The 13045-nt window shown below is 47.6% G+C and overlaps 1 pseudogene; it reads left to right on the top strand.

Moving 5' to 3' along the window:
• The first annotated feature begins 10941 nt into the window (after nt 1–10941).
• LOC113267952 (U6 snRNA-associated Sm-like protein LSm1) lies at nt 10942–11341 on the top strand (annotated as a pseudogene).
• The last annotated feature ends 1704 nt before the right edge of the window (nt 11342–13045 follow it).

The raw sequence follows: 13045 nt of genomic DNA, 5'->3' as shown, positions 1-13045 counted from the left end.
ATGTGGCTCAGAGCAGGGAGAGGACATCCTTCTCCTGCTCTGCCTTTGACTGTCAGAGCTTCCAGCCTCGGGTAACCATGGTAATCACCAGCATTAACCACAGCAGTGACAGGAGCCTCAGCAGGCCAGCTCTGACCTGCTCCCGCTGCAGATGGTACACCAGCTTCCTGCAGCACACGGTCCCACACTTTGTCCTCTTGCACCCCTGCTGTCTATGCCCAGGGACTATCTACGAAACCCAGGAGCCAATGCTGGAGGGAGAAAATGGACTCCAAGCCTCCCGCTCCCTTAGCAGGGCTTGGGTCAGAAGAAGTTTAGGATGTGGTCCAAAATCTTAGCGATGATGTCAGTGGTGGCCAAGGACTAGGACTTCTTCTTGGACACCCTGTTCATTCAGTCCTAGCCCTGCCTCTAAAGGTAACAACCATCAGCCAGTCAGCGTAGGAAGCCAGCCCAGCCTGGACCTGTGGGAGTCTCTCATGCCACGGTGTAGGGACATCCACAAGCCATCATCTGCTGCCCTCTACCTAAGGGCCAAGCCAAGAAAGCCACAGCAGGGCTGTTCTTACCCAAATTTGGGGTCTGACCACTCCACGGTGCCCATCCGTTCCACTAGCCCCATGTTTGAGATACTGGGAGCCAGCTCTCCTGTCTCTGGGTCTCGGACAGCAGCTACGCGCCCTGCCGGCCTGGCCTCACCTCATGCCCCATCCAGTTTCCTCCCATCAGGCACTAAACTACTTTTCCAGGTGGCACAGAGCTGAGCCACTGCCCAGGACCCATGGGCCTCCCCTTTGCAGCTCTGATGGCCAGACCAGACTCCCCACAGAGAAACAGAACTGACACCCCTGCTTTTCTCAGGTCCTCAAGTGCTGGGAGCAAAGGACGTCTTCTCCGGGGACCAGAATCCCTGCCAAAGCCACCCAAGGTTTGCAAGAGGCCTGAGGCTGCAACCCCAGTTGAAGGGTTCCGCAAATTCCTGCCAAACAACGCTAAGGATTCTTGAGTCCAGCTGCTTCTGAGAAATCTTTAAGTGGAAAAGAGCAAACACATTTCCCAGGAACCCCCAAGCCCTGGCAGTCACCCAGGCCGGTTTGCGGCCCTGGCAGTCCAGGGCCAGGGAAGGAAAACGACGTGGCACTCCCTCTAGTGGCAAACGTACCGCACAGAGCTCGGCAGCTCGGAGGCTCGCCAGTCAGACTTCCCGCAGAGCGGACTCTCCGCCAGGACCGAGTGGCCAGCCCTCCACTCCCGGAGCTGGCGACCCGATGGACTGTGGGGAGCAGGGGCATCTCACCGGTGCCCAAGGAAACACCTTGCTGCAGCGAGGGAGCCCGTGCAGTCTCAAAGCCACTCCCGCCGGGCGTTCACAGCCCATCCCCTGACCTGCCTCTGTTAGGCCAGTGTCAGTTCAGGAAGGCTGTGTGACCTGCCCCGTCTGAGCTCTCTGCAAAACACCTGCTTCTGAGCTGTTGTGCCAAGCCAAGCAGTCTCATCCTTCCAGCACTCACTCACCACGCAGGCAACTCCACACCTGCCCCAGAACAGCCCCCTTGGGGTCTCCCTCAGCCTCCAGCCCCACCTTGCTGCGGGGCCACCAGACTTGGTTCATACGCCCCACCTAGCCCTTGGGGACACGCTCTCTTATTCATCTCTGTGTCCCCAGCACCGCGCACAGTAACCATCTGTGGAATTCATACAAGAATGAAGAAATAAAACCGTATTTGCTGCAGCAAAAGATGTTTCTCCACACAGAGATGCTTTCTCTTGCCAGAATCCCCACAATACCCTCTCTGTGCCCAGTGAGTTATGCTGGGTCTTGACCGTGCACAACCTTAACATATTCCTTTGCACCCTGCTCTGCTCCCAACAAAACCTAGTTCCTTGAAGATAAAGGCCATGTCCAATTCGTCTCTGGGTCAAGGTCCCCAGAAGAATGCAGAGATAATATTTAAGTGCTGGAGGGAAGGAGGGAGGGGAGGGAGAGGGGAGGAGCTATTATCCGGGTCCAATCAAAGCTGCCATTTGATAGCAACCCACTCTGATTGGCCTGCTCGGTCACGTGCTCATCAAAGAGCCAGGGGTGCTCTTACAGCAATTTTAGTTATCAATCTTAACAGCTTGACATATAATTCATACACCAGCAGAGTCTGCTTCTCCCTCTCCCCCTCTCTGTCTCCCCTACCCCCCACTAGAGCACTCTCTCTAAAATAAATAAATAAATCTTTTTAAAAAGATAAGCAGCTCAGATTTTATTCTCAGTGCAACAGGGTTCAGTGAAAAGTTTTGGAAAAAAGAGTGATGGGATTGAACTCAAGTTTTGAAAAGACTGCAGTGTGCAAAATGATTGGCAAGCAAGAGAAGAAGCACGAAGCCCTGGTAGGAGGCATCTGTGGACATCAGGGGAAGGGATGCCTGCCACAGACAGAGTGACCCGAGTCACACTGGAGAGAGGGAGAAGATTCACCTAAATTCTGGAAGTAGACTCAACCGGACTTGCTGATGAAGGCATAAAGAAGAGGGGGAATCACAGACGACGCCGAGATTTGGTTTGTGGAACTCGATAAATGATAGTGCCATCTTCTGACGTGGGAGAGAGTGGAGAAGAAAGGAGTGTGGGGTAACATCAAGAGCCTGGTTAGAGACACCGATGGTTTAAGACATGTGTAACACCCCCCTGGAGAGGCTATTGGATAGAGGAGACAGTCCTTCCTAGAAATGCAAATTAGGGACTGTCACAATAGAGGTGGCATTTAAAGGCACTGGGTATGGATGAGATCACCTGGGGAGATCTTTGAAACTTCTGAAACATTTCCTTATCCCTGTGCCTCTGGGTGCCAAAACAATAGGCCAATTCTGTCAGTTTAGAGGGAAAAAAACCTCGCAGATGATTCTGGACATTTGGTGCCGTATAAATAAAATGGTTTGATTGAGCAACTTTTTCCTCCAATCATGGGTTCGTTTCCACCTGCACACATATAGAAACACAAACCATTCCTATTCTCCTGACCAGAAGAGAGCAAAGGGCAGCCAGCCAGACCCAGGGTAGCAAGTGGGCTAGCCCCCAACATGAGGGAAAATGTTCCTACCAAGCGGTCAGGTCACACGTCAGTCAACTACCACTGCAGCAGAAATAGTTCGACAACTCAACCATTACCAACCAGCAACACAGACCCGACTGACACTCTTCGGACTTTAGGAAAACAGGAGACGGGAGCTCCGTGGGTCCATACTGAGTGACAAAGAGAAGGAAGAAACTTGGCCAGTTCTGACCATCCACATTTCACCCCCAACATCCACCACCAGCACCACCATCACCATCACCCTCACTCTGCTAGTGGAAGACAATGGTTTTGCCCAATAAAATTCTGCACAAACATTCCCAGGGTTTATTTTTCTGAAAAATTCAGCATTGACTAAAAAATGTGCCCATTGAGGAAAGATGGTATATTTCTACATTTCTGAGGCACAATCACATTATTTTCATGATTTTACCAGAAAACCTAGGTGAAAAGGGAAAAGTTCTCAAGACTCCCATTCCAGAGGCAAAGACAATTTCAATTTTCACTGTTTACGAATGCAATGACTCAGCCTCTTCTCTCTGTGACAGGACCCCAGCCTTGGGGGAAGTGTGGGCGGCAGACACAGCCTACAGAGGAGGAATTAGCAGAATTGGTTCACACGCGGCTTTGTCCAGTCATTTCTGAACGATGGAGATGATGCAGGTATCAACAAACTAGTGTCAGCTGGGGTTTAGCTTATGGTGGAAAAGAAAAACATTATCATTACTCAGTTATCATGACTTATCATGATGACAAAGCCAAGACCCAAGGTGGACAACACCAGAACCAAGGAGAGGAATACCCAGTCCTTGTCTCAGGGACACCAAAGAGCAAAGAAGGCTACAACGAGGGCAGGTGCAAAGTTGACAGCAAAGCATGCCCACACACATGAAAGGCCAAATAACTCAGAATCCGACATTGCTGGGGCTGATGGGGAGACAGTGCTGTGCAGTGCTGGGAGGGCAAGCCACAGAGGGCAAGCTGAGAGGGTCCTGGACGATGCACCACCAACACGGAATGGGCTTGAGCAAAACTCCAGCGGGGGCAGTGGGAGACCAGTGTAGACACGACGCAGAATGCAAGGTTAGGGATCCAGTAGACAAAGCGATAAGGTGAGTGAGCACCAGGGGGATCCAGTCTGACCTGAAGCCATAGGTATACATGTTGCCACCCTGTGATCCCACCTGAAACAACCTCAACTCCAACCGAACTCTGTCCCGACTCCACATCCACTCTGCAAACACACGGACAAGATGGTTTAAAGTTATAGTGCGTTTTCTTAGAACTCAGACCTCCTACTCCTTTGCCAAGCTTGGAATCATATAGACCTTTTGGGGGAAAGAGAGGATAGGTTAACAAATTGTGTCATTCTATCCCAAAATAAAGCCCCCAAAATCCCTTCTCCTCACTCCAATTTCCCAAGATAACTGCCTCTCATAAAGCCATGGCATTTACTGCCAACTATTCATTTTTATTTTAAAAGATTACAAGGGGTGCACAAATTGCAGGGTGCAGACTGCCTCTGGCTCTATCTGGTGAAAGGTTTGCCCCCAAAATAACAAAAACATGTTATTTTACTTTAAAAAAAAATATCCAAAGGGTGCATGTTTCAGATTCCCAGTTTGACTGCATGTAAAGAGAGACTCAGAAATTTAGTAAATGTGAAACCTTATCCACTTGCCAAAATTCTATTCAGAGTACTCACCAGCCCAATTTTTGGCAGGCTTCTGTGTGAGGTGGGCGGGGCCCATAAGAAAAAGCTAAGAGTAGGAAAGTGCCCCAAGGCCTGCGGGTGGCTCACGGGACCTGGTGGCCACATGCAGAGGGGAAGAGGCCTGGCCAGGCAGGGCTGGGGCTGTGGGGACCTGACCCAAAGAAGGTGACCGAATTACTATGTCCAAGGAACTAGTCAATCCATGCTGACATTGATGGTATAAAGCACCATGATTTTTTGGAAATGGCTCCCAATGTGATTTCAGGAATCCGTTGGTTTTTTTTTTTTTTTTTTCTTTTCTCTGCATCCCTCCTGCCTGGCTAGACAATGAGGCTTGTTGCCCAGCAAAGGTGGGAAAAGGCCTCAAAGAAGATCACAGAGCAGAGAAGCAGGGTACGCGCAAAGAAGCTCCCAACTTCCTGGAAAATGAAGTAGAACACTGTCCAACGCCAGTGGACGTGCGGGGAGAGAGAGGAAAAAGTGTGGTGAGGAGGTCAGACGTGAATTTCTGGCTCTCTCCTATGGTTGAAACTTCCGTGGGCAGAAGAGAGACTGGTAGGGTCAGCCCAAAAGAGGTGCAGGGAAATCCCAGCACGTAGCAGCTTACTCCTGACTTCCCAGGGTGGATCTCAGGAAAACCAGAGTGCCCACAGAAAAACTGTCTCTTGGGCAAGGTGTTCAGCACGGCACTCAGTGGTAAATTAGAAGTGGCTGAGGATATGTCCAGGGGGCCCAAGATGTCATTCCCTCCTCATCTCCTGCAGTCTGAGGAATATTGCATCAGACACTGAGAAGCTTCCTCTCAGCAAGCCCCAGGGTCAGTGGTCATGCTCTGCCTGAGCCAAGAACACAGGTGATTTCATTGGTGGAGCTGGTGAGGCCAGACGCTGCCCCAGGACAAGTGGACAATCATGTCAGCAGGTAGACCAGCAAGCCCATCAAAGCTGGAGCTGTGAAGACATCCTGTGTCTGGGCACCCTCCTAGGAAAGTGGGCAGGAGGAGGAAGGGGAGATGAGCCCATCTGGGGGGGAAGTCAAAGACCTGAAGGAGAATATGTACTTTAATTGATTTATTTACCGGGGTGTGGGGAGGGGCGCCTTGTAGACCAGAAGAAAGCATGCTACCTTCAGTTGTCAAGGTTAAAGACTGCTCATGCTGGTGGTGGTTATTTGTGTTTTTGTTATCATTGCTGTTTTTCCTGCCACCAGAAGGAAAGCAAGATGAGACTAGTTCTGGAAAAATGTTTTACAACGACATTTTCCTGCACATGCTCTTATTTGGCAATAGCATTTCAGCGCCTTCACCACCCACAGTGCCTAAAGGGCCTATTACAGATGGGCACACAGGGCAGCAGAAACCTCAGGACTATGCCACCTGGCAAAGGCCCTTCTGTGGCAGCACCTTTGTCCTAGCATGGCCCCAGATGTGTGGAAGGAGGACTCTACCAGCAGCCATGGGCACAAGCATGGCACCCAACCTTTCCCAGAGCAGCCTGAAAGGGCCAGGAAGGATGTCCAGCACCAGCCAAGCATTCTACTCAAGGAGAAGTGAGGTTCCAGGCAGGAAAACTAGAACCGACTCCAGTTTATAATCTGGAGAGACTTGCTCAAGGGAAAACAGCAACTCGGGGGGTCGTCTCTGATGGGACGTTCACAGCAAGATAACTTTCACAGTAGCACCCACCCACCGTGCCAGGCTGGACTCCCAGGAGCACAGAGACTGCCGATTCCCCAGAGGTGCCAGCGCCCTCTGCTCTCCCCTTCCCCAATCTCCCACTGACGCGATGAGATAACATAACGCATTCAAAAGCACGTCGTCAACTGCAGAGTGCTGTACAAAAGCTGGCGTAATTATTCATATTAGCACTGGGGTTTTTTTTCCTTTTTAAGAAAGAGAGATGCCAGTATTTGTGCACTGATAAATCATAAAGACTTCCTGCCTGAGCCTTTTCCCTTCTTTCTTTGCCTGTGAACTATTCCATCCTACCAAATGAGTCCTTTTCTTGGAGACGTTGTTCGTTCAAATGGACAAACAGCTCCTGCCTGTCTCAGTACTCGGGCCATGGGAGGCCTCTGTCAATACCTGCCTTGTGGGACTGAACAGGACTGAAGGAATGCCACCCCGTACCAATGTGGAAAGGATGGGGTGAGCAGTGTGAGCACAAGCCAGCATTTAAGGAGGCTACGGCTCATCGTTGGCATGTGAACCTCATCCCTGGAGGATTTTTGGTCTTCCAGAGGGTTGCACTCACTTCTTCTGTATCTCTTGAACCTACCGGTGTCCATCCCGAGGCTCCAGACTTGTTCAGGGAAAGAGTGCTTGGCTGATCAGTGAGTCATTGCTCCACAGCCGATATGCTCATCAAACCCATAAATCAGTGCCTGTGCTCAAAGCCCAGATCTTGCAGGGGGGACGCAGACTAAGGGGGCAGGAGGCCTGAGTTCCAGTTCTTAACAGCCACACGTTTCAGGTGGGACCTTGGAAATGTGCCCTCCCTTGTTTGGACTATAGTGTCTTCATCTGTAAACGCAACAAAGTGGATAAAAGAATGTCTGAGTGTGTGAACCCACATTTTATGACTCCATCTATCCCCCTGTTCTCCTGGACAACACAAACAAAACAAAACCAGATAAAATAATCTCCAATAATTTAGCAAAAGGAACAGCCCTATTCTTAACGAGATTCCAATGAGGTTAAGACTGATTTTTATTATATTTTGCAGTTATTGAATGCTATTAGAATATCTTTAGTAGGATGATTAAAAATTGTGAGTGAGATGTAAGTCAATGATTCATTTAAATCTGGATCTAAAGACATAATAGAACAACAGAAGGACCCAGAGTGCGGTCAAGCAGGGGAGCCAAGGGGGTGGCAGAAAAACGGGTCCAGAGTCGCGGAGAGTGCACCACGAGACTTGCCACATGCAGCCTCCAGAATGAGAACGAAGAACAATGATGAATCCGAGCCTTAGAACTCTGACGATAACCAGTACATGTGTACGTCTAACTTACGTGAAATCGGAATTTTCGAAAACTTGCCACACAATTAATACTAAAATCATAATCTGCTTAGCTTAACTTTGAATCTTTGATGATTGGAAATGTCCTGCCTTGACTTTAAATTATTGTGGCACATGCAGATTTACACACACACACACACACACACACACACACACGCACGCACATTGTTGAATAAGGACAGCACGGGACTGAGCTTCTTCCCAGACTCTGCCAGGAGAAGTCATAGCCTCACGTTTGGAACATGGCGGGAGAGAGGGGGCGGCTCAGTTCCGCAAGCGTTAGCAATGATGTGGTGGTGATGATGATGATGACGAGGATGGCTGTGATCACAAAAAGGACAAGAAAAATACAGGGGACATGTAACAGGGAGACCTAGCCTGTGCTAGAAGTCAGTGAGCCCCTCCTGGAGGGAGTGACATCTCGGCCAGCAAAGCGGAAAGAAGGACCCCCACTTCTACTTGCAGGCAGACCAGTGTGGCTACCAATCGGCCACCAGCAGAAACCGCCATGGGTGTGATTCTAAGTCTGTTGGGTGCTCCTCCCAGCAACTGTCTCTATCCAAGCTTTGGACTTCACCCCGTCTTGTCGCATTTCTAGCCTCACCTCACCTCGGCAACCTGAATCTCCACAATGCTGAGTGTGTGCTCCCCTGGAAGTTACTTTTAAAATTAAATCTTTGAGGTGAGTTTGTTTCTGGGGCATCTGTCTCTTTCTCTAATAGCAACACATTTAACCATGCCCAGTCCTATGAAGTTAGCAGCATCAGCGCCCTCACTGAACATGGAAAGAGGCTGGGGCAGGCATGAACTGGATACTGCGTGCTCTTTTAAAGAAGAGGAAACTGAGGCATAGAAAGGCAAAGTACCTTGCCCGCATTCATATAGCCTGAAGCAAGTGACAGGGCTGAGGTAAACCCCGTTCTGTCTGTCCCCTAAGACTGTGTGTGACAATTGTGTCTCATTCTCAACACACTTTATTTAAAGGGTCTGAGGCTCGCCCACAAAGCTGTGAGCTCTACAAGGTCAGAGACATTACCTGTCTTGTTCACTGCTCTATCCATTAGCACAGAACTTGGCTAGGGGACCGAGTAGGGCCTCACCAAATATATATTGACTGAATGAATAAAAGAGCGAATGAATTCTGTCTCCTTCAGGAGGTGCTAAAGGAAATGAAGGCGAATGTGTTTCGGTGGTGCTTATATCATACACATAGGAAGGGAAAAGACGTTTGAAGTACGGTTTTTAGCAACTCAGTTAGTTGGGATGTAAACAAGAAACAGCAAGCCCTCCAAGTATTCGTGCACAGGGTATTTCGTAAGACTGAGCCGTGTCCCACGTGACAGAGAGGCTGGGAAGGCAGCAGCGGATGGTAAGGTGCCCTAGAGATGAGTGCAACAGGAAACGACTGTCGTCCTTCCGCTGGAGGGAAAAGAAGAGCCACAGGGCTACCTGAGCCGGGGGAGGGGGTCACCCAGCAGAGGCTGAGAACCACAGTAAGTCAATCGCTGAGAAGCTGGGGCCATGGAACTTGCAGGCTCTGCCAAGGACTCGATCAACTCAAGGCAAAGGGGAAAAAAGAGAAATGCGCTGGCTTCTCACTTCTTCTTGCCTTCAATCTTCCTTCAGAGCCTCTCTTTAACCAAACCCAAGAGGAGCCTTCTGTCAGGGGAGCCCGGATAAACAGCCAGCACAGGTCAGCATTCCCCGATAGAGAGCTGGGCAGGGGAGGGAGGAAACAGGCTCTGGGGAAGCACAGGGACTAATCCTACACAAGGTGTTAAAACTATCTCTGGGCAAAGGAAGGGTTAATCTTCTTTATTTATTTCTTACAAGATGGCAGATTCCAAAGAACAGGAGAGAGACGTTTGATTTGGAACAAGCCTGAAAAGCAACCACCTCTCGATGTAGAATTCCTGGGTGAGATAGTTGAACGGTGCAGGTTTTGGGGGGCTGGGTGTAATGTGCGATCTTTTCTTTCATTCAGTCATTCACACAAGGGTGTGGCTCCCAGGGAGACCCACTACCCAGGGCCCCCAGGCCCCAAAGAAAATGGTCCCTCAACCGAGAGGCTAGATGACTTAGGAGAGTGAGTTCTATGGTCTAAGGATCCACTGTTCAGATCAGTCTAAGTGTCCGACTATTCCACAAAGGATTCCCCAAACCAAAGCATAGAAGACACATTGACCACCAGAGCTGCAAGGACCCTGTGAGCCTGCCTGGTCCTATCCCACTTCCCACCCCTACCTCATATTCTAAATAAAGTAATTGAGGGCTGGGGGTTGAAAGAGGCTTCGAACATGGTCATATTGCAACATAACAACAGAGTCAGAATATCACCTCAGGTCAGGATTCCCAGAGGGGCCAAAGGAGGCATGATGTATAGTGAGAATGTGTGTGTGTGTGTGTGTGTGTGTGTGTGTGTGTGTGTGTACCTTTGAAATGGAATGCCTCACAACAATATAAAATGAAAAATGGTAACTATTTCATATAGAAACAGTGTTGAGGTAAACTGAGTGATCTGATTGAGAATGATCATACTTGGCACATTAATCTCTATTTTAAAATACAAAATAGTTTGGGGCACCTGGGTGCCTCAGTCGGTTAAGCAAAATCCAGCTCTGGATTTTGGCTCAGGTCATGGTCTCAGGGTCGTGAGATCAAGCCCCACCTCAGGCTCTGTGCCCACCTTGGGCTCCACACTCAGCCACGAGTCTGCTGGTCCCTCCCCTTCTGCTACTCTCTCTCTCTCTAATAAATAAATAAATAAATAAAATCTTAAAAAAATATAAAATAGTTAATACTTACAAATTACATTCAATAGAGTTTAATAATTTATTTTTGAAGGTGTTGAAGAAGCCAAAAGACCTTGCCAGCCCTCAGTTGGGATGTCTCAAAAAAACGCAGGAGATAGAGCTAAATGTGCAATGGCCCTGGGACATGTCCTGGAAACCACTTTTAAAAACAAATCTCTAGAGGAGTTTCCATCAGAGCTCAGCTGCCGAGAGCCAGGACAAACATGCTGTTCCTGGTCTGGGTTCTGGGTTCCTGTCAGGGTCCTGCCTAGGCACGACTACAGTGGAAGGAAGGAGGTGTTGGGCTCGCTGGCCCACCACTGCTATACACTGCAGCCCTAGCTCAGCTCAGAATGAATGCTACACCCGGTGCCGCCAGCCTCATCGAGGACATCGACAAGAAGAACTTGGTCCTGATTCAAGATGGAAGGACGCTTACCGATTTTATAAGAAGCATTGATCAATTTGCTAATTTAGTGCTACATCAGACTGTGAAGCCTATTCATGTGGGCAAAAAATACAGTGATATACCTCAAGGGATTTTTGTGGTCGGAGGAGGAACTGTGGTCCTACTAGGAGAAATAGCTTAGAAAGGAGAATGACACACCCCACCAGCAACCGCCCGTTGAAGAAATCCTAGAAGAACAAAGGGTAGAACAGCAGACCAATTTGAAGGCTGAGAAGCTGGAAGTTCAAGCTCTGGAGGATCGGGGTCTCTCCATTCCTCAAGCAGATACTGTTGACAAGGATTAGGTTGGTTGCTCAGAGGCCATTGCTCCTGGGGAGCAGGGGCTGTCACTGAACAAAAGTGACCTCCTGGTCACCTCACACATTTGACTAGACACTGTAGTTTTGAAAAGTCATTTTTATTTTGAATTCTTTCACACGTGCAATATGAAGAAATCACATGTCTTTTTTTTTTTTCTCATTAGAGGCAAAATCATTGTTCAAAAAACAGTGGCATAGTCTCCTTTCACACATCACTGTGGAGCCAGCAACTACTTTAGATTGCCCTTCTTGTCCCAAATTAGTGTTTACAAGAGGCATTCTTCATTTATTTGTAAATAAAATATGAATCTCAAAACTCAAAAAAGAATAAACAAACAAACAAATAAATCTGTGGAGACTTTGGCCAAAAGTAACTATAAAAGCTAAATACATTGTATAAAATATCTGTTAAAAGTCATCAGAGTAAAAGCAGCCAGGACTTTAGAGGCCAAGATTCTGGAGAAAAGGGAAATGCAGTGAGTAAAACCTAAATTTCCTTCATGTTTTCCCTTCTAGGCATTTCCCAGTTCTCAAGGAGTATCAATGAGATAGAGGAGAAACATTGGTCTAGAACTGTAGTAGCCAAGGTGGTCTGAGAAGCCAAAAATTGAAGGGAAAATCTACCAAAGCAGCCAGAACATAGGGAACTCTTATCCTGGAAAAAGAGCCTAAATAGAAATAAGCCAGGCATTCTGCATTTGATCTCCCCTCAAGGAATTTTTTCATTCCTAAGCCTTCCACATGATAGGCAAGCAGCCAAGAAACTAAGCAGTAAACAGCTTCTAAAAGGTTGAAAAACCAGTCAGAGTTTGAGCAGTCTCAAAGTGCTAGGGAGCAAAAATATTGATGTTCAGGGCCCACCAAGGAAGAGACATTTCAGTAAATAACCTAGGTTTTTACTGAGGCAGATAAAGGATTATATCCTAAGAGACGAGATAAACCAGGCAGAGACCAGCCCTCACAAAGCCTAAAATCTAACTTCAAAATATCTCAATTCCTGGCAGGATCAAGGTGTTCTGCCTGCTAGGAAAAAAAAATCCTCTCCAAAGGAAGGTAAAATTATTCAGAGCCTCAACAATTCTTCATTCCCAATATCCAGTATTCAATCAAAATGTATGTAGCATGCTAGGTAATAAAACCAAATTAAAAAGAGAGGGAGAGAAAGAGAGAGAGAGACTATAGAAAAACATATAGGTGACCTAGATACTGTAGTTATCAAAGACTATAAACCTAAGATTAATATGTTCAAACAAATAGATGGAAAGATAGAAACCTGGAATCTATTCTAAAAGAAGCAAACAAAAATTCTAGGACTGAGAAATATGATAACTAAAATTAAGAATTCAATAAATAAGTAATAGATAGGTTTAACAGCAGATTAGACACAACAGAAAAGAGGATTAGTAAATTGGAAAATAGGTCAGTAGAAAAATAATCAAATTGAAACAGAAGAAAAAAGATTAAACACACGTACAGACAGCTACACAAAAAGACAGAGAAAGAAAAAGAAACAGGGAAAAGAGCATAAGAGACACAGTGAAAAGAACCAACATATGTGGAATTTGAATCCCAGAAGAGAGGAAGTGGACCAGAATCAGTATTTGAAGAGATAAAGACTGAGAATATGCAAATTCAAGTAGCACCGACAAACTCAAACACATAAAACCAAAGAAAAGTACACAAGGGCAC

The sequence above is a fragment of the Ursus arctos genome, unplaced genomic scaffold (assembly GCF_023065955.2).
Source record: "Ursus arctos isolate Adak ecotype North America unplaced genomic scaffold, UrsArc2.0 scaffold_8, whole genome shotgun sequence".
NCBI classification, from domain to species: domain Eukaryota; kingdom Metazoa; phylum Chordata; class Mammalia; order Carnivora; family Ursidae; genus Ursus; species Ursus arctos.
This window is presented reverse-complemented; position numbering and strand designations above follow the sequence as displayed.